Here is a 21,283-nt window from a genome sequence, read left to right as displayed (position 1 = left end):
GTCGAGAAGTGTTTCTTTGTCCGGACGGGGACCCTTAGGTCGAGAAGTGTTTTTTTTGTCTATTTCAGTAGACAGTTGTTACACCACATTTGATGCGAAGTTATTCTTAAATGGATACGGTAATTGTTAAGATAAACGTTAATATTCAAATGACGTCAGTCTATCTATGAACACGTGTCATGATCACATGAACACTAGCAGTATAAAGTTTTGTTTCATGTAGTTGTTAAGTTAGTTGGAACTGTTCAAGTAGTTGAACTGTTGTAGTTGACTCCAGTACTTGTAAGTTGTATAAGTTTTCGTTAATAAATATTGTTATATATAAGTCTTCCACCGTCATGAGTTTAACAGGTTATGGGCCCAGTCACAGTCATGGCCGCTTATTGTTCGACGGTGATGAACGAAAGTACGAGTTATGGGAAGTAAAGTTTCTAGGGTATCTGAGGCTCGAAAAATTAATCGATACCATACAAGGACCATTGGCTGACGATGCGTATGAAGAACAAGTACGAACAGACACAACCAAAAACGCGGACGCATTTGCCAAACTGATACAAGTACTAGATGATCGCAGTCTGTCGCTAATTATCCGAGACGCAGTGAATGATGCATGGACGAAAGGCCCTGGCAATCCTGCGTGAACATTATATATCGAAGGGCAAACCACGTGTTTTATCCCTATACACTGAACTAACCTCTCTTACAAAATCGAGCAAAGAATCTGACAGATTACATGCTGCGGGCAGAGACAGCATCCACATCTCTAAAATCCGCGAATAAAGCAAACACTGTATCAAGCTTTCACACAGCACAAGCCAAATATTCAGAACATGCATATTTTTTGTACCGTTTGCTATGCATACAAACAGGAAAAGAAGAAACTAGATGCGAGAGGGGAGCAAGGAATATTTGTTGGGTACGATAAGGGAAGTCCAGCTTACCTAGTATACTTTCCCCAAACCGAAACTATTAAACGTTTTTGCAGAATCCACAATCAATCCCGCGCACACTGGTCCACGTAAAAAAAACCACTCAGGGGACTGTATTCTATCGTTTATTTTAAGATTCTATTTACAGCGTGAGTTCATGCTTCCTCTACGATCTGACTCAATAATGGTATCAAAATTCAATGCAAACGTTAATTAATAGTGCTATATTACATTACAACGTGTCTTTGTGCCGAATCAACAATGTGTCCTTGTGACGTATTTACAAACAACTAAACTATATTTACATAAAGTGCTCTCGTAACTGCTGCACGTGGAACTGGCGGCGCTGCGCGGGGACCTACAACATCCCACCCACCTTGATTCATACACGTCTATGAATCAAGCATCACCCTTGTCTTCGCTTTTAAAATCTCAGCAGCAGCTCGTCTCGGACGCTCATGCAGATCATGCAAGGAACCCTCTGCCTCACTTGAAGGGGAATTCCCTTCCGTCCCGTTCCCACCCGGTCGAGCTTGAATTTCCAACGGGTAAAGTTTCTGCACCGGTCTTTTCAGGTAAACTGGTTTACCCTTTCCTGCTATTCTTAACTTAGTTCCCCTAACCTCGCTGTCATTTCCTAAAATTAGCTGTTCCACCTTCCCTAGTTTCCACTTGCCTCGCTTCTCTCCTTCTCCATAAACTACAACTACTTGGCCCTCCTTCAAACTTCTTGCCTTTCGATTACCACTTTTATGAAATTCTCGTAACCCTATGAGATACTCACTTTGCCATCTGGTCCAGAAATGTTGTAATTTCAATGTAATATATTTGAATCTTTCTCCACAACTACTTTCCTCCCTAGCTACCTCCCTCCGTGGTATGAAATTAATTGCTCTTCCGTAAATTAAGTGTGATGGCGTTAATACATCGCCTTCGAATTCTTCATATTCTTCTGTCAATGGTCTGGAATTTAATGTGCCTTCTATCTCTACTAATACTGTGTTAAGTTCATCTACTGTTAATTTGGCATTGCCTAAAACCTTCCTGAGGCATCGTTTAACACTCCTAACCATTCGCTCGAAAAACCCTCCCCACCAAGGCGATCTTTCTAAGTTAAACCTCCAAGTTACTCGCTTCGTTAATAATTCTGCTTTTACTTTAGGTTGATTAAACAACTTCTGTATTGCTCTCTCTGCTGCCTTAAACGTCTTGGCGTTGTCTGACACTATTAGGCTCAGCATTCCTCTCCTCGCTGCAAATCTTCTCATGCAACACAGAAATGTCTCCGCAGACAAATCACGCACTAGCTCTAAATGTATTGCTCAAGTCACACAACAGGAAAATAATGCGATATACGCCTTCTTGGATGCCTTGGTGCAACACCTAACAAACAATGGACCTGCAAAATCACCTCCCACATTAGAAAAAGGAGCAGCTTCCTTCACTCGAAAGCCTGGTAAATCTGTCTCCCCCCATATGCCCTTCCTTCTAATTTCTTACAGGTGACGCATTTACCTATAACTCGCTTTACCATTTGCCTTCCCTTCACGGCCCAATATTTCGTCCTTAGCCTGCCCAAGGTTGCCCTAACCCCACAATGGTGCACTTCACTGTGACATTTTCTGACAATCAGCTCAGTTAATCTATTATCCTTGGGAATAATGATTTGGTGTTTCGTGTTGTACTCTAGCTCAGAATTACGCAGTCAACCCTTACATCTTATGATACCTCCTTCTTCCATCAAGCCTAGACTGTTACTAATCTGGGCGTACTTTTTAGCCTCCTTTAACTCTGCCTGAGCCTGTTTAATCCATCTATTTTCCGCCTCGTCAAGCTCCTCTACTGTCAACTCTCCACAGGGCTTTTCCATGCCCTTAGACTTTGCTCGTGCATTGAACCCAAACCTAAGTACCCATGCTGTTACTCTGAAAAGTCGTTCCGCTGTCCCATAATCCTCCAGATTTATCACTTTGCTTATACTAGCTAACTCTTTACTACTAGCTGGACTTATTATCCCTAGAGGATCGAACAAACTGGCTAAAATGCTCAGGAGGTTCCGCTTTGTTGGCGATAAGGTCTCTGCCTTTTCTCCCACCTTGGAAATTTCAAATTTCAGTTCGTCCTTGTGGTTATCCCACACCTGCCCTAAAACCTTATGGCCCTTTGACTCACCCCCTACTGCTCCCAAAGATAACCTAGCATATGTTTCCTGATCATTGATGCTTTGTTCTGACGAACCCTGATCTTTTTTGTGAATCTCTAGTTTGCTCCTTAACACCTCACTGTTGGTCGACCACTTCCTTAATCTAAAACCCCCTTGTGCCATTCTTGTCTTAGCCTTATCATAAAGTTCAAAGGTCTTCTCTACCGTACATTCACCACTGACCAGGTCGTCAACGTAAAAACTTTCCTGCAACTTTCTTACAAATGCAGCATCTATTTCGTTATACTTTGTTAAATGATGCCTTAAGGTTGCATTCAGTAGAAATGGTGATGCATTCACTCCAAAAACTACTCTACAAAACCTATAGACAACTGTCTCCAACATATCACTTTCTATATCATTAACCCACAAAAATCTCAAACAATCTCTATCCGCCTTATCTACTTCAACATTCAAAAATGCCTTTTCTATGTCACCAACTAAAGCAATCCTATTTTCTCTGAACCGTATTAATATGCTGTATAATTATGGATTGAGAGAAGGCCCAACATGTAGGCAGTCGTTAAGCGATGTCCCAGACTTACCTTCCTTGGATGATGCGTCATAGACGATCCGGAGTTTAGTGGTCACTGCCTCCCTGCGAATAACTGCCTGGTGTGGTAAATAATGAACCCTTTCAACCTTCTCTAATGCAGATACTGGCTCCACTATCCCTCGCTCCACCTGGTCTCTGATGATAGAATCATACTCTGCTAACAATGCTGGCTCTTTCTTCAGTTGTCGCAGTTGACCCTTCATTCTACTTAAGCTATTTGCATAATTGTCAGGCAACTTCTTATGGCTCTCCTTCCAGGGCAGTTTGACTGAATATCTACTTCCTGTCAATGATATTTCATCTAAAAACTCTTCATGCACCTTATCTTCCTCACTAATGCCTAACCCTTCAAAACTCCATAATTTTTGCACATTACTCTCCAAACTGTCTTCACTACTCAATCTCTGCGCTACAAAATTCACTTGGACTGGCTCTGCTCTCTCAATGTCTTGTACTTTCAGCGGTGCTGATAAAACCCACCCTAATTCTGTTTCTATAGCAACAGGTTCTCCTGATTTACCTCTCTTGGTTGTCCCTGTCTGAAAGCTCCAAAGGTAGTCTGCTCCTATCAGAACATCTACTTCTAACTCATCTTCTGACTTAGAAACATCTGAAAACCATATACCTTCCAGATGTTTATACTCCCTCCGTGCCATCTCTACATGGCTATTTCCTATGGTACATATTTCCGGCACTACAAATGCTTCCAGTGTGATAACCTTATTTCCGTTAAGAGGTTCAAGCTTTAATTCAACCACTTCCCTGTGCTCGGCTTTTACGCACTTTTGACCGAACGTATTAATTCCTAACAATTCCCTTCTTATACCCCTGGGATTCGCGAGACCAGCTGCTTTGGAAGTAACAAAGGAACGATGAGGTGAGAACCCGCACCTTAACCACCCTTTCCCCCCTTAAAACGCCACGTGCAGTCTGCAAGCCAACCAGGCTACCTGTTCCAGCATGCAAGTTACTATTAGGAGAAGTCACATGCACATTCGTGTTATTGGGTACGTTTTTACATTCGTCATTAGGCTTGGGTATTTCGTCATGCTTACCCTCGCTCTTAGGACTCATTTCGCACAGTGCAACATGATGAGCCCCATCACAAACACTACATTTGTTCTCGACCTTACAGCTACTGGCTCTATGACCCTTAGACAAACAAACAAAACATCTACCGTATTTGCGAGCCAAACTCTTTCGTGTCTTCGGATCCTTTACTCCCTCACAGTTCTCGTGTTTGTGGATCTTCAGGCAGAAAGCACAGTTTCCATTCCTTTCACTCGCTATTAACGTGGATGCAGTTCCATGTTGTTGACCATATTTTCTACCCGACGCCGAACTCCCATCGTTTCTTTCGTACTCTCGACCCGACCTCGATCCCACCGCATTGTGCGCGGAACTGGCGGCGCTGCGCGGGGACCTACAACAAACGTTGCCGCATTCTGCGTTTTTCTGATAAATTTGAAATTGTAAGCGATACCCCAAAACAAGCACGAGCAATGACTAAAGAACCAATGATTGGCGAAAACCTTGTTCTAAAATTGCATAAATCGTTGTATGGTTTGAAACAAAGCAGTCGTAATTGGAATAGTGTGTTACATTCTTATCTAACAAGTGAGGGTTTTATTCAGTCGGAATCTGACAATTGCGTTTATGTTAAGGTAGAAAGTAGTGCAACTACAATCTTAATAGTTTGGGTAGACGATATTCTAGTAGCGTCAAATAGTACAGACAGTTTAACACAGGTGAAGAGAAATCTAGGAGACAGTTTCAAATGAAAGCACTATTAAGATGAGTCAGACTAAATACATAGAGAAAGTCCTATCTAGATTTGTAATGCAAAACATATAGATGTACGATATCATTTTGAAAGATCTGAGATTGAGAAACATTTGTTAAATAAAAAGTAATGTATGTTCCATTGAATGATAATTTGGCTGACATATTTACGAAGCCAGTCACAGGATCAAAAATGAAAGTACTTCTGAAACGTATCCTAGCAGAGTAAACTCAATTTTTGTAATTAGTTATAATTCTATCAATGTTAATATTATATGTTTAAGTTCTATGAACACGTGTCATGATCACATGAACACTAGCAGTATAAAGTTTTGTTTCATGTAGTTGTTAAGTTAGTTGGAACTGTTCAAGTAGTTGAACTGTTGTAGTTGACTCCAGTACTTGTAAGTTGTATAAGTTTTCGTTAATAAATATATTGTTATATATAAGTCCTCCACCGTCACGAAATTAGATCTCATTATAAAACAAGATAGCAGATATATCGCGATAGCCGATGTTTTTTGACCGCCAATATCTTGCGAAGTAAGGAAGATAAACAAATTTTGTAAAAAGGCTCTATAAAATTGTGCTTCTTGTGGCAGGGAAGTATACTTGGCTCCATCCTGTTTATAATATACATCAACAATCTGCCAAATTGTATTGAAAATACAATGCGACAGAGCGTAACTGGGGGTTAATTTTTTTTGACAGGGTGTGATGTTCGTATATTCTGTTCCGCCCGACAGATTTCTTTTGAAGACACGTATGCGTCGGGCAGAACAGAATATATGATCGACCCCCAATTAACGTTGTAGTTACGTCCCTGTTCCTAAAATTTTCGCTGATGAAAATTTAACCGCGGCATTCAGTGGTGAAACGTTGAATGAAGCAGAACACGAAAGCGGATATTGACTCCAATGGTCAATGGAAACGTTTAAAAATGGCTTTCAGTTTAATTGTAAAAACCGAATATATTTTTATTGCTTCAAAACTGTGGGGTATCACAGCCCACCATACCCAGCCCCCTAATGTGATTGTGCGCACTCAGTTCACTCCAGTGAACTGAAATAAGACTGGAACGCTGTCTCTCTGACTTTCCCTCATTAATGAGTGAAGCCAAGATGGCGGATCATGAAGCCTTGTAGGTATGATCCAGGCCTCAGGCGCGAAAGTTTCAAAGGAAAAATAAAAATTGCCGCCATTTTACTTAGGCGAAATTTACGCACCTGAGGCCTGGATCATACCGACAAGAAAGGCTTCATGATCCGCCATCTTGGCTTCAAACTTCCAACAGAATGAGCGTTTCAGTCTTATTCGAGTTCACTCAGCTAATCTCGTTCCGCAAGCCCGGGATTTCTCAGGGAACGAGATTGTTCACTCAGCCAATCAGAGTCATTTGTTTTCTCGCAAGAGGAATCGCAGGCTCGGGAAACGAGATTGTCAGCCAATTCACTCAGCCTAGTCCCTAGGCTTCTTATACGTTCCTTAGTACACAGCCTAGTCCCAGGCCTTGTTAGCGCGCACTGCTGATAATTATATGCCGGGCAGCCCACGCTGAGAGGCCGAGCACAAAATGTTGAAACTTCAAAAATTGTCCCTGATTTTGTCTCTACAAGCAGCCTAGTCGAAAGGCCTGCTCTTATACGTTCCTTAGTACACGCGGCGAGGCGGAACTGAGAGGCCTAGAACAAAATTTTTATTTTAGCTAAAGTGGGGACTTTTTGTCCCGACTTCAGTTCTGTATTTGGCTGAAATAAGCTACGGTAAATTAGTTATGCTGCCAGAACTTCGGCTGAATATTCATACAAACGTTGCCATGTCATTCGCCGTCAATGCTATTGACTATCGAGTAAACCCAAGTCCACGTACATGTTTGAAAGGCACCTAAACCACTTATTGTCTTCTGGATATGATCCACACCTGGTTGTGTAATTTAGAATCCCCTGAAAGATATCTTAGACTTTGCTTCCTTGATTTCGCAAAGGCGTTCGACCGTATAGGGCATAATTTATTGATATCAAAGCTGTTGGGCATAGGTGTCAGATTGTCTCTGTTACCTTGGATTATCAACTTCCTCACTAATCGCCGACATCGCGTTAAACTCGGGGGAGAAATCTCGGATTGGTTGCCAATGAAAGCAGGCGTACCCCAGGGAACTAAACTTGGACCAATTTTGTTTTTGGTCATGATAAATGACCTTGATGTAAAAACACGCGAAATGGATGTTTGGAAGTTTGTGGATGATATATCAACATCTGAATATGTTACAAAAGGCAGCAATTCAAAGATTCAGTCTGGTCTGGATTCAATCAATTCTTGGGCTTCGAGTAATTTTATGAAACTCAATCCCAAGAAATGCAAGGAACTACGTGTTTGCTTCCTCAGGAGAACTCCCGAACTATCACCATTAATGATTGACGGTCATTTGATTCATGTTGTGCGGTCTCATAAAGTACTTGGTCTCGTTATTCAAAGTGATTTTAAATGGAATCAATATATAGAGTCAGTTGTATCCAAGGCTTCTAAACGTTTATACAGGGTGTATCAAAAAAAATGTCTCAAATGTGAAATATCCGTTTTTCAGGATATTTTGCAGAATTTGGCAATTTTTTGTGTTCCTAGAGATAGTTAAGACTTATCTGGTATACCTAGGCCAAGTTTGGTTTTTCATTAACAAAATTATGTTACCGGGGGGGTGGTTCCTTTCCACTGATATTGAGAGGACTTGCGCGCGAAAATGTGAAGCTGAAATTGAGATATTATTTAGCTGTCTAAAAGTAGGAAAGCTTTTTAATAAACTGTCAAAGTTTCAGGAAAAATAGTGCAAACTGGGAGCAACGCGCGACCCCTAAAGGTGACAAATATTTCATTGCGCGCAGTGGATTAAATGCATCGTTGATTTTAGCGTGACCGATCTCATACAAGGTGGGCAAATGAATAAATTAAAGCGAGAAACTGAACAAGAAGACGAAGCAATTTAATAACAAGATTTTTATTCTTGATGTCAATCCTCAACATCTCTACCATTTCTTTCTAAACAAACTGCGGCTCGTCTGAGCAGGTAAACACTGAACGGCGAACCACATTTGTCTGTCCTGCCTCAAATTATCCATTTCGTTCGAAATTCTTTCTTGCAAATCGCCTACGCTACCACCGGCAAATCTAGGCGAATGGACAGACAAATGGTTTCGCTGTTCAGTGTTTAGTATGCTCAGACAAGCCGCAGTTTGCTTAGAATGAAATGGTGGACATGCTGAGGATTAACATCACGAATAAATCGCTTTGTTTTTGTGTTCAGTTTCTCGCTTTAATTTATTCATTTGCCCACCTTGAGATCGGTCACGCTAAAATCAACAATGCATTTAATCCACTGCGCGCAATGAAATATTTGTCACCTTTAGGGGTCGCGCGTTGCTCCCAGTATGCATTATTTTTCCTGAAACTTTGACAGTTTATTAAAAAGCTTTCCTACTTTTAGACAGCTAAATAATATCTCAATTTCAGCTTCACATTTTCGCGCGCAAGCCCTCTCAATATCAGTGGAAAGGAACCACCCCCCGGTAACATAATTTTGTTAATGAAAAACCAAACTTGGCCTAGGTATACCAGATAAGTCTTAACTATCTCTAGGGACACCGCAGAAATTGGTGTTTAAGACGTTTCAACCCGAAAATCTAATCGCTGGTTCACAATTGTGCATTTCTGTATCGCCCTATCAAAGAGAAACCTTTTGAATATCTTAAAAAAGTTCAATTTTTCTTCTGAATACGCATTCTGCAATCTTTTGACAGCTCATCATACACATCTGACCGCTGTGAAATGGCCATTTTGAGGCTTAAAGTATACACAAGGTTATTAATTCAGACGATTCGTTTTTACCGTGAGCAAGCTTCAAATCTTTTGTGCAAGACATATTTTCTTGAATATTTATAAATCTTTTTCCTCACCAAGTTTGAAGTCTAAGTATCGAGAATTGCGGCTAAGCCTATACCAATTTCCGCGGTGTCATCTCTAGGAACACAAAATTTTGCCAAATTCTGCAAAATATCCTGAAAAACGGATATTTTACATTTGGGACATTTTTTTTGATACACCCTGTATATCATCCGCTCTTTACGACGAGGTGGCGTTCCCGCGGAGGATTTACTAAGTATATATTTTGCCCTGATACGATCTGTTCTGGAGTACTGTTGCGTTGTATGGCACCACTCTTTACCTTTATACCTTGCTGAAGAGTTAGAGCGAGTACAAAAACGAGCTCTGAGAAATATCTTACCGGGCTATTCTTATAAGGAATCCCTAGCACGCCTTGGGTGTTCCAGATTGGATGAAAGACGAGAGCTACTTTGCCTTGATACAATGAAAAGTATAGAAAAAGGAGGACCTTTGACAAAATATGTTCCATTGACCAGGGCTTGTACAAATGATTATGAACTTAGAAACTCGAACACATTAACAACAATAAAATGTCGAACAGAAAGATACCGCCGTAGTTTCTTTCCTAGTACAGTAGTTTTATTGAATAACAGTAAATAACTTCATGTGTAATATTTTAACATGAGTATCGTTGTAGTAGTGCAATAAGATTTTAAACTTAGATTTGACTTAACTTTTTAATGTGTAAATATACTGTAAATAATAGCTTAACTTTTTTATGTGTAAATATACTGTAAATAATAGCTACTTACATAATTTTTGTAAACGCACCATAATTCAATTAATTGCGAAGGTGTGTATTTTAAACCATTAATAATAATAATAATAATAATAATAATGTTTATGATTATAATAAGCTTCAATCCGCCAATTTCAATTATTCTCGCTTCTTTTATAACGGTTATCTCTTGTAAATTTACTTTGTAATAACAATTCTAATTTCTAGTTCTTTCTAGAGCAGAACTATATACTGCATGTTATGGATCATGCCCTGTGTCTTACTGAAAGCAAAGAGAAGCTTTGTACCAAGCGTCCTGACCGCGCTGGTCCGTCCTCCAACGTCTTCAGGAGCAGGATTGCCCGCTGCGATTGTCTTTCAGAGTTGGCTGGAAATTATTGAAGGTTGTAGGACTGAAGTTGGGAAATCTAGAATGATGTAAAAAAAATCAATAAATTGGGTCCCATGGCCAATAGCAGTTGCATGGTGGCTCGAAAATTTGAAGGTGGGCCAGCCTTAGTTTCGGCACCCCATATCAATCATGCGTCCCCGCACCCTTTTGCTAGATCACCCCCTTGTTAGAGAGTTCATGGAAGTGCACAGATCGAGTGCTGTAGACGCAAGTGGCCTAGAGGAGCTTGGGTACTGGCAAGTTTCAAGAACGATAAAATAAATCAATGAACACATATTGCTTTATATTCAGGGGCGTCCATCCAATAAATATCCATGGGGGAGGTTGTCCAAAGTCCTCGCACTGATTTTGCAATGTTTTTATTTGATATGGAAAGTCTAGTATTGGGCGTATATTACATTACGATATTAAGAGCTGTCTATTACAATAAAAATTGCCCGATTCGGTGAACGGAAGAAAGCACAGCGTTCGTTTCCTTGCAACAGTCCCATGGCGTAGATTATGCTTAGGGGTATAGCCTCACGTGGCGCCGAGCGAGAAACTTTTTGAAATTTGAGCATCTCATGGTCTTATTACGGCCTTTTTCATGAAAATTTTTACCTACAAACTACATTTAAAGAATAAGTTAAATTTCGAAGCATTTAGTTTGGTTTATTTTTACAGGGGTAAAAATAGTAGAGGGTAACTCAAAAAGCAGACCGTGAAAAATTTATCTGATGAACATATTACCTTACATTTGAAGTTATAGTATGTTAGCTACAAGTTTCATTAACCAACAGTGGTTACTTTTATATAGCTACAAGTTTCATTAACCAACAGTGGTTACTATACATATTCGATACAAAATAACGTCATTCGTATTTAAGACGGCCGACATTTTTAGTCCCAAACGGGTTTCCGGACGGACATTTTTCGTCACATACAGGGTTTTGGACTGACTTTTTGCACTAATTTCCCTAGAGCTTGGGGAGTGTCACTCCTCCGGCACCCACCCGCTAATGCACGCCGGTGGCTTTATTGCTTCAAAATTCAACGCCAGTTTTTCAATGTAAAACATTAACCATTCTTGGTGATTTTGGCGCCCCACCGGCATTTCGGCGCCGCTCTTAAAATCTCGCAGGGGCCTCCTGTCCCCTTTCCCCTGCCACCACGCCCCTGCCCGGTAGACAACATTTGTGATCTATCTCAAAGCGTTAGTGAATCCACTGATTATAATCTTAGGGGCTCCTCTACCTGAGTTCATGTTCCAATGCCAAAAAAATTACAATTCCTAACCAAAATTTGTCTTTGGCGCATTGTATGACAGTACTAGTGAAAGAGACGGCAGAACATATCTTAATTTCAATAATTATTAAAATTGGCAATTCAAACGGCAAGGCAATTCAAAAATGTAACCGCAGTCCATATATAGTCTATATTCCCGGGGCCGGTTGCATGAAGCCCGTTTAGCTTAAACGGTGGATAAGTGAAAATTAAATAACACTCTTACATCTGTCTTGAATGAGTTAACTTGAATATCATGCACTAAATATGTAGTTGTAAACAGTATCTTTGCATTAAGGTTAAAAACATTTAGTTCGCTTGTTGAATAAAACAATAGACTTGGTTTCTATTTTGAACTTAACCACCGTTTAACCTAAACGGGCTTGATATACAACCGGCCCCCGGTTTGTGCGCACAGAACATGTGACCAGCGTGAAAGAAAATAATTTTTACACTTAGAATTTGACGTTTTACTTGTTTACACTATAAATTCGTGTATTTGGGGAGACAAAGTTCTTTAGGTTTGCTGCCCGCATAGCGAGCGACCCTGGTGGAGCGAGAAAGCCAGCAGATCCTAATTTATATTGCGAGTAAAAGTAAAAATTTCCGTGACGCATTGTATTAGGGTGATTTTTTGAGAATTTTGAAAAAATTGATAAAAATGACAATTTTCCACTACTTCCTAATAACGGATTGTCATCAAATTTTTCACTTTACAAAAGTTAACGTTTATTTCTTATATAGCAAGGAGGAAAATGAAGATAAATAGTATATTTTCGAGATCACTAAATTTGTGAAAGTAGCAGTGAAACTCCTTTTCCACTTCCGATTTTTTGCGATAGCATTTAAATATGTCCGCACATCATATATGTTCAATTAAGCCTGTTTCCGCATATTAAAACGATCTGGTATCTCATTTTTCGACCTAACACGTATTTTCTGCTCAGTCATCCGACTTATTTTGGAATATGGATGCCAATTTTAGAATTATTCTTTAACGGAAAAACAGTCCAATCAAATGGAGCAAATTCAAAAAAGCAACTAAAACCATCTTATCCGATCAGATATCTTATGACCTAAGGTTAAAAAGACTAAAATTGAATACATTGGTAAGAGCTATGTTATAAATTATACCAATCGATCACTCAAAATAAAAACAATAAACTAAATAGCCTATTGCTGCAACCCAAATAGTAGGCTTATTCACTACGGAACCTAAGAGAAGTTCCAATTTTTAAAGCGAAAACAGACAGATTTGCTTAATAATTTATATGTTAAACTATTTTATAGTACTCCTTTGTTGTGGTTCACCCACTTATACGAAAGTATCAAATATTTATTATAAATTATTGTAGCACTTATGATGGTAATCTTATGAATTTTTCATTGTCAAGAGGCTTTCATGCAGAACTGATGCGAGAAAACTCCGCAAAGAAAAATTCCGCTTCGCGCGCAAAGTTCCGCCAAGTCAAGGCGTACACAGAGGACAGGGAGGCAGTGGGGGGGACAATTGCACCCTGTAAATTTCGAGAAACAAAAATTCGGGCAATGGTGACAGTACAGCAACGGGGAGCTAAATTTGTAATATATATCACATATGTGTATTCTATTTGGCCATTCTTGTTACACTTTCTTGAAATCACATTCGGCGCTTTGCCAAGTTTATTGTTACAAATTTGGTAAGAGTTAAAATTCTTTCGGGCACATTGCATAATTCAAAAATTTGGGCGATTTTTTTGCCCTCAAACGAAGTTACGCCCGTACGCCTATGCGCCTAGTGGAAAACAGGCTTTTAAGCTCATCTAATGATAATAATAATTCAATCCACTTGTAATGCTGGCGAAACCAGGACCTTTTTTTATACCAACCGTACTTTATAATTGGCATCGGTCGAGTACCGATACCAATTTCGATAGCAAAATTTGTTAAGAATCTTGAAATCCGATAATTTCGATACCAAGATTATAATCAGAAGTTTACATTTTGAAACTCAAGCTGCAAAAAGACCGATTAACATACTGAGTCATCTGAAATTTATAGTATAACGAAACGTCGATAATGGTTCTTTTCCCCTTTGTTTACGATTTGTCGAATTTGATTCAGTAGTTTTCCAAAAAAAACCATTTTAGAAAAATATAAAATATTCCAATCAACGTTTGCCCAGAAAAAGGGGACAAGTGTCGAACGAAACCAGGTCAGTAATCGACACCGATGCCATGCTCGCTAGTATCGTTGGCATCGAATACTAAGTGTTCGGTTAGGTATCGTCTAGCACTAGTTTTACGTGTTAACTTCGATGCTGGCTAAATAGTCCAAATATATTTGTTGCCGTGATTGTGGCGATCGGCAGCCAGAGCCGGAGCCATAAACCAGAGCCAACCAATAGGCAACAAGAGCCGGGCAATGAACCGGGAAGTCTCATTGGGTACGTCTGCAACCAATGAAGCGACAATTTGAGCCAGCCATTACCTACTGCCATCACTATTATATATCCATAAAAATCCATAAAGTTCACTATCCCATCCTTGTCCCCAGGTTTCGGCCGCGACGCCGGCGGCAATTCCTCGCGGCTTGAAGAATAAAATGGCAGTTGTTTTTCTTCAGCATGCAAATGTCAAATGTAAAGAAATTTTTCCAGCAGTCAATTTGGTATATATTAAAGCCAAAATTCTCAACTTTTGCTTTAGTTGCTGGTTTGCCAGGTATGTTGTTATTTCTTGGTTATTGAATAGTTTACAAGTATAAAATCTGACTTAAATATTTGCATATTTGTTATTTGAATATTCATGAAGTTATGATATTATTTATCTGAAAAACCCCGCTAAATAGGTGAGAATGTTTTTATACCATAGAAAACGACTTTAATATTAGGTGTTGCCCGTTCAATTTTGTGGTGATAAATTGTAGCGTTACTTTTAAAGTCTAAACAACTTTTCTTTATGCTTTATTATGTGGTATAAATAATTCTATTTTTTAAGTCACCTTTCATGTGTCTGAACTCTATATTACTTAGGGATGCTACAAGTTTGTTCAAAAGGAATATTCTTAAACCCAGCATACTAATTTAAACTAATGTACAGGTTAGAATGATGCCAAAATGTTCATTGCAGCATTTAGGAGCACAATGCATTCTGCATAGGTTAAGCAAATTTTTAAGTTTCAAGCTTGATTTGGTCAAGATGTTCACTTGTTACAAAAAGATTGCTCAGCTGTTCAGTTGGTTTATTCAGATGAAGTAGCTAAACATTTTTTGGAGGAAAACATGTTTTCAGATGGCGACTTAATTTGCTTTCAGTTAATTTATGTGGTTGATCAACCCCAAATAATTACCTGATTTTACCAAATAAGTTACCCTAGATTCTAGATTCTCATTATCTACATGGAAGAAGGGAGCTAAAGGATGTTCTTAAGAAATAAATAAATGTTTCAACACAAGATGCTGGTTTAAACTGATAGATTGAATAGAATACCAACTCACTGTATAGATGTATACTTGTTTTATAAATCAAAAGAGCACTAATTTTTGGGTGCATTAATTCTGCATAGTGTCCCTACTTTGTATGTTACATTCTTATTTCCACCAGCTTTTTAAACCATTTTTGCTGTCATCACTACTTTTTACCACTATCTTGGAATTTGTAAAGTCTTCAAATAAAACTAATGATGGAAGGATTACAACCCACTGTTAACATTTGCGAGCTGGAACATAGGTTCCACATATCAGAAATTCAAAGGAAGACGTACCCAAAATGACTTATATAAATATTCAAATTTTGCCATGTGATTGCAGTTAATCCTGTCCTTGCCTAAAAAAAGTTACACATGAAGAGATTTTCAGTTGTTCAGCTTTGTTGCATGCACTTGTGGTTGGTTTGTGCAGGAAATTGTTTGGTTAATAAGACACTACAGTATGATAAAACATTTTTTTAGGTCACCTGATTAAATGACTCTTAAATACAAAAAGCTACTGTAGTTAATGTTTACTTTGCAATTGCAGCCAAGCTGCAAAGTCCTGATATGATATATTGTATTTTCTCAAGGATAATATTGACATGTTCCCATTCATTAACTATCAATCCCATGTTTCCTAGGGATTTTCAGAAAATAATGGGCTCTAGTCAAGGTCTAGTCATAATGTTGGTTACCCATATGCACAATTTATGGCTGATTCAACAAGGGTTAGGGCATGGAAAATGTTAATCAGCAAACTCTTATTTTTCTGGAAAGTTCAATTGCTTAAACTGTGTGATATGCTTTCTTGTAAAAGGCCCAAGATCTGATTGTAATAGCACCTACATTTAATAATAAAATCATTGAAAAGCATTAATATTGTTAATCAGCAAAATTATTTCTCTGTTTTCTAGATTGACTGTTATACAACATGTTCATACCTCTACAGCAAAATTGGTAAGTTATAAATTTTCTTCTGTGTGCAAGACGAATTTTTGTATCAGTAGTATGCAGAAAGATGTAGATGTTTATCAGTTTATCTGTGTATTAAAACATTTTTTATGTTTTGTCTCATCATGTGTTAACTAAGTTTAACTAAGTTTAAGTTTAATATAGTTTATATAGTTTCATGGACACTTTTAAATTTAATAACAGCATAGGCAATGTAGCTATTTGCCATTTAAGATGGAATAATATCTATTTTACTCCAAATGTCTTTTTTGCTGCGATTTTATGCAATTTTCTTGCAACTTGCAATGCAATTATAATTTTGAGGGATGTTAATTTTGTAAGGAGTGTTCGAAATATTAAAAAAATGTTAGCAGATCCTAAGAAATGTTTGTAATTGACAACTTTAGATGCCTCAGTTTCCTTAAATTTCCTTACATTGCAAATATAAAGTGTTGGAAAGGAAAGTTAAATGTTCAGGCTTGTTTGTCCCTTCACAACAGTTCCTTAATTATAGCAGCTTATATTTTCGGATAGTAAACGGAGCCAGCAGAATTAATTGATCAAATTGATCAGACTGCAACACTGGCGGAGTGCTTTGTTACAGGAAGCATTTTGACGAAGTCCGTTAATTTACCTAAATCATACTAGAAAACATCGTTTTCAGTATCCCATGGTATTCCCAGGATATTAACCGATAAATGTTCAACTTCTGCTGTTGATATGTTACTTCTTGATCGTTATGTTCTGCAGTGTTTGGAAAGCATTCGCAAGTTAAATGATGGTCGGTTCCAAACAACAAACCTGTTGTTCGCTAGTTTCAACCTATTCAATACCACACTCGTTCTCGAGGGGTTCCACGATCTGTGGTAACACCTCTTCACACGCTTTTGTATGTTGTTTCCTTCTGTACGAAGCCCGAATCCACCGTCTGTGATTATTTCTTTTGACATATCGTAAATTTTGATTGTTTGATCATCCGCCAAGGTAATTTATGCTGTATGATGGTATGGATACTTCAATCAGGATCCATCAAACAGAACTCACACTTTCGTTGTTTGTAATTAATGCGCCGATTTATCAGATCCTGATCTTTTGCAGTTCAGTCATCAATAACTCGCAAATGTTGCTGTTGCTTGAAGACATTCAGAATATTCTTTCATAAGTTCGGTCCTTCAACGGATTATGCGTGTGTCGTAGTCTACTCATACACAGGATGAATACTCACTCGCGATCGGTCCCTTCAATGAAGAAAACGAGGATTTGAACTTGTCAAATCGTTGTAAGTTTTTTGTTTTATGAACTGCATTTTCGAAAGCCCCACAAAATGTACGATTAATTCGTAACAACACCTTCAAGTTTATACAAAGGCAGTTTCGAGGTCGAAAAGAACAGCGTTTTTCTTAGAATCGAATTTGCGATGAATTTGTTGGCAATTGGCTGGTACATATACGTCTTCACATCCTCAGTCAGTTCTTATTTACTCGCTAAAGTCTACTTGATGACTCTCTTGTGCTATCTCTTTCAATCAATTTTTTCCCCAGTTATTTTACCCAAGTTTTTGAGATTCTGTAATTTGGCACTCAATGTTGTTAACTCCACACAAATTGTTTCTTTGCTGAATCGTCCCCGTTTGCAACTAATTTATTCTGTAATTCCTTTGTAACTCCATGCATGATTTCTAGATCGAATTGGGCACTATGCAATAGAACTTTATACACAAAAAAAGAAAAATTCAAAAGAACACAAACAAAAATTAGGCAAATTAAAATCCTAGATGTACAGTGTACTACACAGGCTTTTCAAAAGTCATACTGTAGGTTCGATAAATGTTGTTCGTCAAAAGACCACCATGTTTTCACTGTGGAATGTTCCTACCTAAACTACTGTTCTTTTCACAAGTAGCTAATTCCTTTCACTTTTTTTATTAATTAGTATAGGTATTAACGAGATTTTTGCTCGAACAATTTGAGATTAAATAGGAATGATGTTTGAAAATTTTTCCAAAATTGGACGTGCCATTGACACGGTAGCTATCGATCACCATGCAAACATATACTATACACTGTTATACTTTAACTAAGTATTAGCTTTTTATCCTATTCGGATCGACTTAAAAGTATATAAATAGAATGAGCAACGCATGAGCAACTTAAAATATAATTCAATAATGCAATATCGCGGCGAACGTAACTTAAGTACTCTGAGTATACTGCGGGTTTCAGGAGGAGAAGTGAAAATCATGTTGCGACAGACGTCTTGTTGGCTCATGCATTAATGCATCGGGAGGGCACTAAAACTTTGGATCCATGGATCCCTAGAATATATATGTCTGAGCTCTCATCTTTTGAAAGGAGGTAATTTTGCTCCTTATGAATTACGAATAGTCTGCCTAGCAAAATTCTTGACTGATTCTGTTTTAGAAGACACGGTACAGTTTTAAAAAGTGCGACGGAGCCCTCATTGCTATATGCTTACTTTGCCCATAAAGCCAAGCACATAGGCCTAGCTGAGTTTCTGACATGGGCATATTTATTTTTCCTATGGAATAAATAATCGTTTAACACAATTCTTTGTTTCCTAGACTGACTGTGTCACAGTACATTCCTACTACTGCAAATCATTTTGGTAAGTTATTTTTTCTGTTTGTGTCTTTAACTTTTAGTTTATGTCTTTTTATAGTGATATACAGTAGGGATGATGTGTTAATGACATTAGATAATTTTCAATTTCAATGTCTCACTATGGTGGAATGTTTTTATGCTTAATAAACTTTTTTGTATCAATAGTGGGATAGTATATGTTCAGTATGGTAGGGTGTTTTTCATTCTTAGTTGACTATTTTGTATATCAGTAGAGGGATAGGATGTTCTTTAGGCAGGGTGGATCTTTCTCATTTTTTTTACTTTATCTTTGCATCAGTTATGAGATGGGATTATTAGCGTTGAATGATTATTGATCAGAATTTATTGAAGTCCCCACAAGAGATTACCCATGTTTAGTACACACATTCACACAATGAGTCACAATGTGTGCAGTATGCAGTCCTATTGGGAGGACTTGTACAAGAAGTCTCACACTGTGGGGAGACTGCTAGCTCAGGTCTCTTAATGATTTGTGTCACCATAGTATTGCTGGCTGAAGTTGATCTTTTTCAAGTTTATCTTGTCATCGGTAGAATAATGGGATGTTTTTCCGGGTGGTATTAGTAGCTGGGGATGCATGTGATTTCTTCACTATATCTCTGTATATGGGGGATGGCAGTTCAGCATGGTGGGTTGTCAAATCTTTGTCAATTTTATCTTCATATCAGTAATGGGATATGGTGAAACGTTTCCCTTTCGTAATTGACTCGCTTTTGCAGCAGGATACAGTAGGGTGTTCATCATCCATTCTCAGTTGACCTTTTCATCAGTAGCTGAAAGGAATGTTTATCAGGGCGAGATTTGTTGACCCCATACTGTGAATACTAAGTTGGCTTTGATTTTTAGTACACATGTTTTTTGAAACCTTCTTTGAAACCTCGCAACTGACAATATTTTTGCATCAGTACTTCTTACATTAATAGCGGTAGTGATATGTTCATCATGGTGGGACGTTTAACTCTAAGTTAACAATATTTTGTATATATTTTGCATAGAGCTTAAAACAATTCTCTTTTCCTAGTTTGACTGTTTCATGCACAGAATGTTCATACTTCCACTGCAAAGAGTTGATTGGTGGTGAGTTTATTTTTTTGTATGCTTGTTGTTACTCTAGGATATTTTTCACTCTTAGTTCACTATATCATTCTATCAATATCTAGACAGCATGTTTACCAGATTGGAATATTTTCAATTTTTTGTGGTATCAGTAGTGGATATGATTTTAAATTTGCTGACAATCTCTATGTCTATACTACATTGGCTCTCATTTTGCATCATTAGCAGGAATGGACATTGATCAAAATAGATGAAATTTGTTCACTCGATAATATCTTTGTGTGTTTCCAATTTTTTATCACAGGTGAAATGTAATTTGTTGACTACATAAAGCTCTTTGTATATTAATATAGTGAGTTGACTTCAACTGGGAAGTTTTCTATTAATAGTTGATGTTATAATTGTATTGGTAGTAGCTCAGGTTAAATATTCCATCAAGTATCATCATGTAAAAGTGTGTAAAGTAATGTGAGGACTTGTGCAAGAATTCTCACATTGTGGGGACTTACATTTTTAATGATTGTGTCAGCATGGTATTGGTGGTTCAGTTTAATCTTTCCATCAAGAATAGAATGGAATTTTTATCAAGGGAAATGTTCTTCTTGGGATTTGTTGACTTTCTGCAAAATACATAATTCTAATTTTGTCTCACTAGTGGGAATTAAGAGATGTTCGTCAGGGGTGTGGGATGCTTTTCTTTAATAGTTGACTTTATCTTTGAATCGTAGCTGGAGCTGGGGATGTTTATCATTCTTAGTTCACTTTATCTCTGTATCAAAACATTTTTAATGTTTTGTCTCATCATAGTATCAGTGATGTGTTTAATTAAGTTTAAGTTTAATATAGTTTATATAGTTTTACGGAAACTTTTAAATTTAACACAGCATAGGCAATATATTTGCTATTTATGATTGAATAATATCTATTTTACTCCTAAAGTCTTTTTTGCTGCGATATTTTTTTTAGTATGGAACATGTGAGAAATCCCTTTGACGTACACTAACACATAAAAGACCACTATTAAGCAAACGTTGACGGAGAGATTTTTAATGATGCATTTGGTAAGTTTATTTTATTTTAATTAATAAATTCTACATTGTCACTGCTGTCACACTATGCAATTTTCTCGCAACTTGCAAACTTCTAATAATTTCCAATAAATCGTCTATTACCCAGCGATTTAGCACAGCGATTATTTGCTGCGTCTTTGCAAAGCGTTTCTGCAAAGTGTGATCCGCTGCCTTTTAATTGTTTTCGGTAATGGCAAGCCCCTTAATTGCGCGAATTGTCTAATAAAGAAAATAAGTAATTAAACTTGCAAAATCGTTGTAAGTTCTTTGTTGTTATGGCCTGCATTTTCGAAAGCCCCACAAAATGTACGATTA

General features: G+C 37.9%; 1 long non-coding RNA gene across 3 annotated transcripts; it reads left to right on the top strand.

Annotated features, from left to right (window-relative positions):
* The first annotated feature begins 14,405 nt into the window (after positions 1 to 14,405).
* On the top strand, positions 14,406 to 21,019 carry LOC114535401. Of its 3 annotated transcripts, none has more exons than XR_003688297.1 (5): positions 14,406 to 14,501; positions 16,164 to 16,206; positions 18,782 to 18,825; positions 19,864 to 19,919; positions 20,865 to 21,016. It is a non-coding gene; the product is annotated as an uncharacterized LOC114535401 (long non-coding RNA). The 3 variants fall into 3 exon arrangements; XR_003688298.1 differs by lacking the exon at positions 14,406 to 14,501 and adding an exon at positions 17,299 to 17,479 and having other exon boundaries at positions 16,169 to 16,206; positions 20,865 to 21,019; XR_003688296.1 differs by lacking the exons at positions 14,406 to 14,501; positions 16,164 to 16,206 and adding exons at positions 17,012 to 17,184; positions 17,299 to 17,479 and having other exon boundaries at positions 20,865 to 21,019.
* Positions 21,020 to 21,283: the final 264 nt, after the last annotated feature.

Source organism: Dendronephthya gigantea, unplaced genomic scaffold (genome assembly GCF_004324835.1).
Source record: "Dendronephthya gigantea isolate DGI-Jeju-01 unplaced genomic scaffold, DenGig_1.0 000117F, whole genome shotgun sequence".
NCBI lineage: Eukaryota > Metazoa > Cnidaria > Anthozoa > Malacalcyonacea > Nephtheidae > Dendronephthya > Dendronephthya gigantea.
Note: the sequence above shows the minus strand (reverse complement) of the source record. Positions and strands in the feature narration are given on the sequence as shown.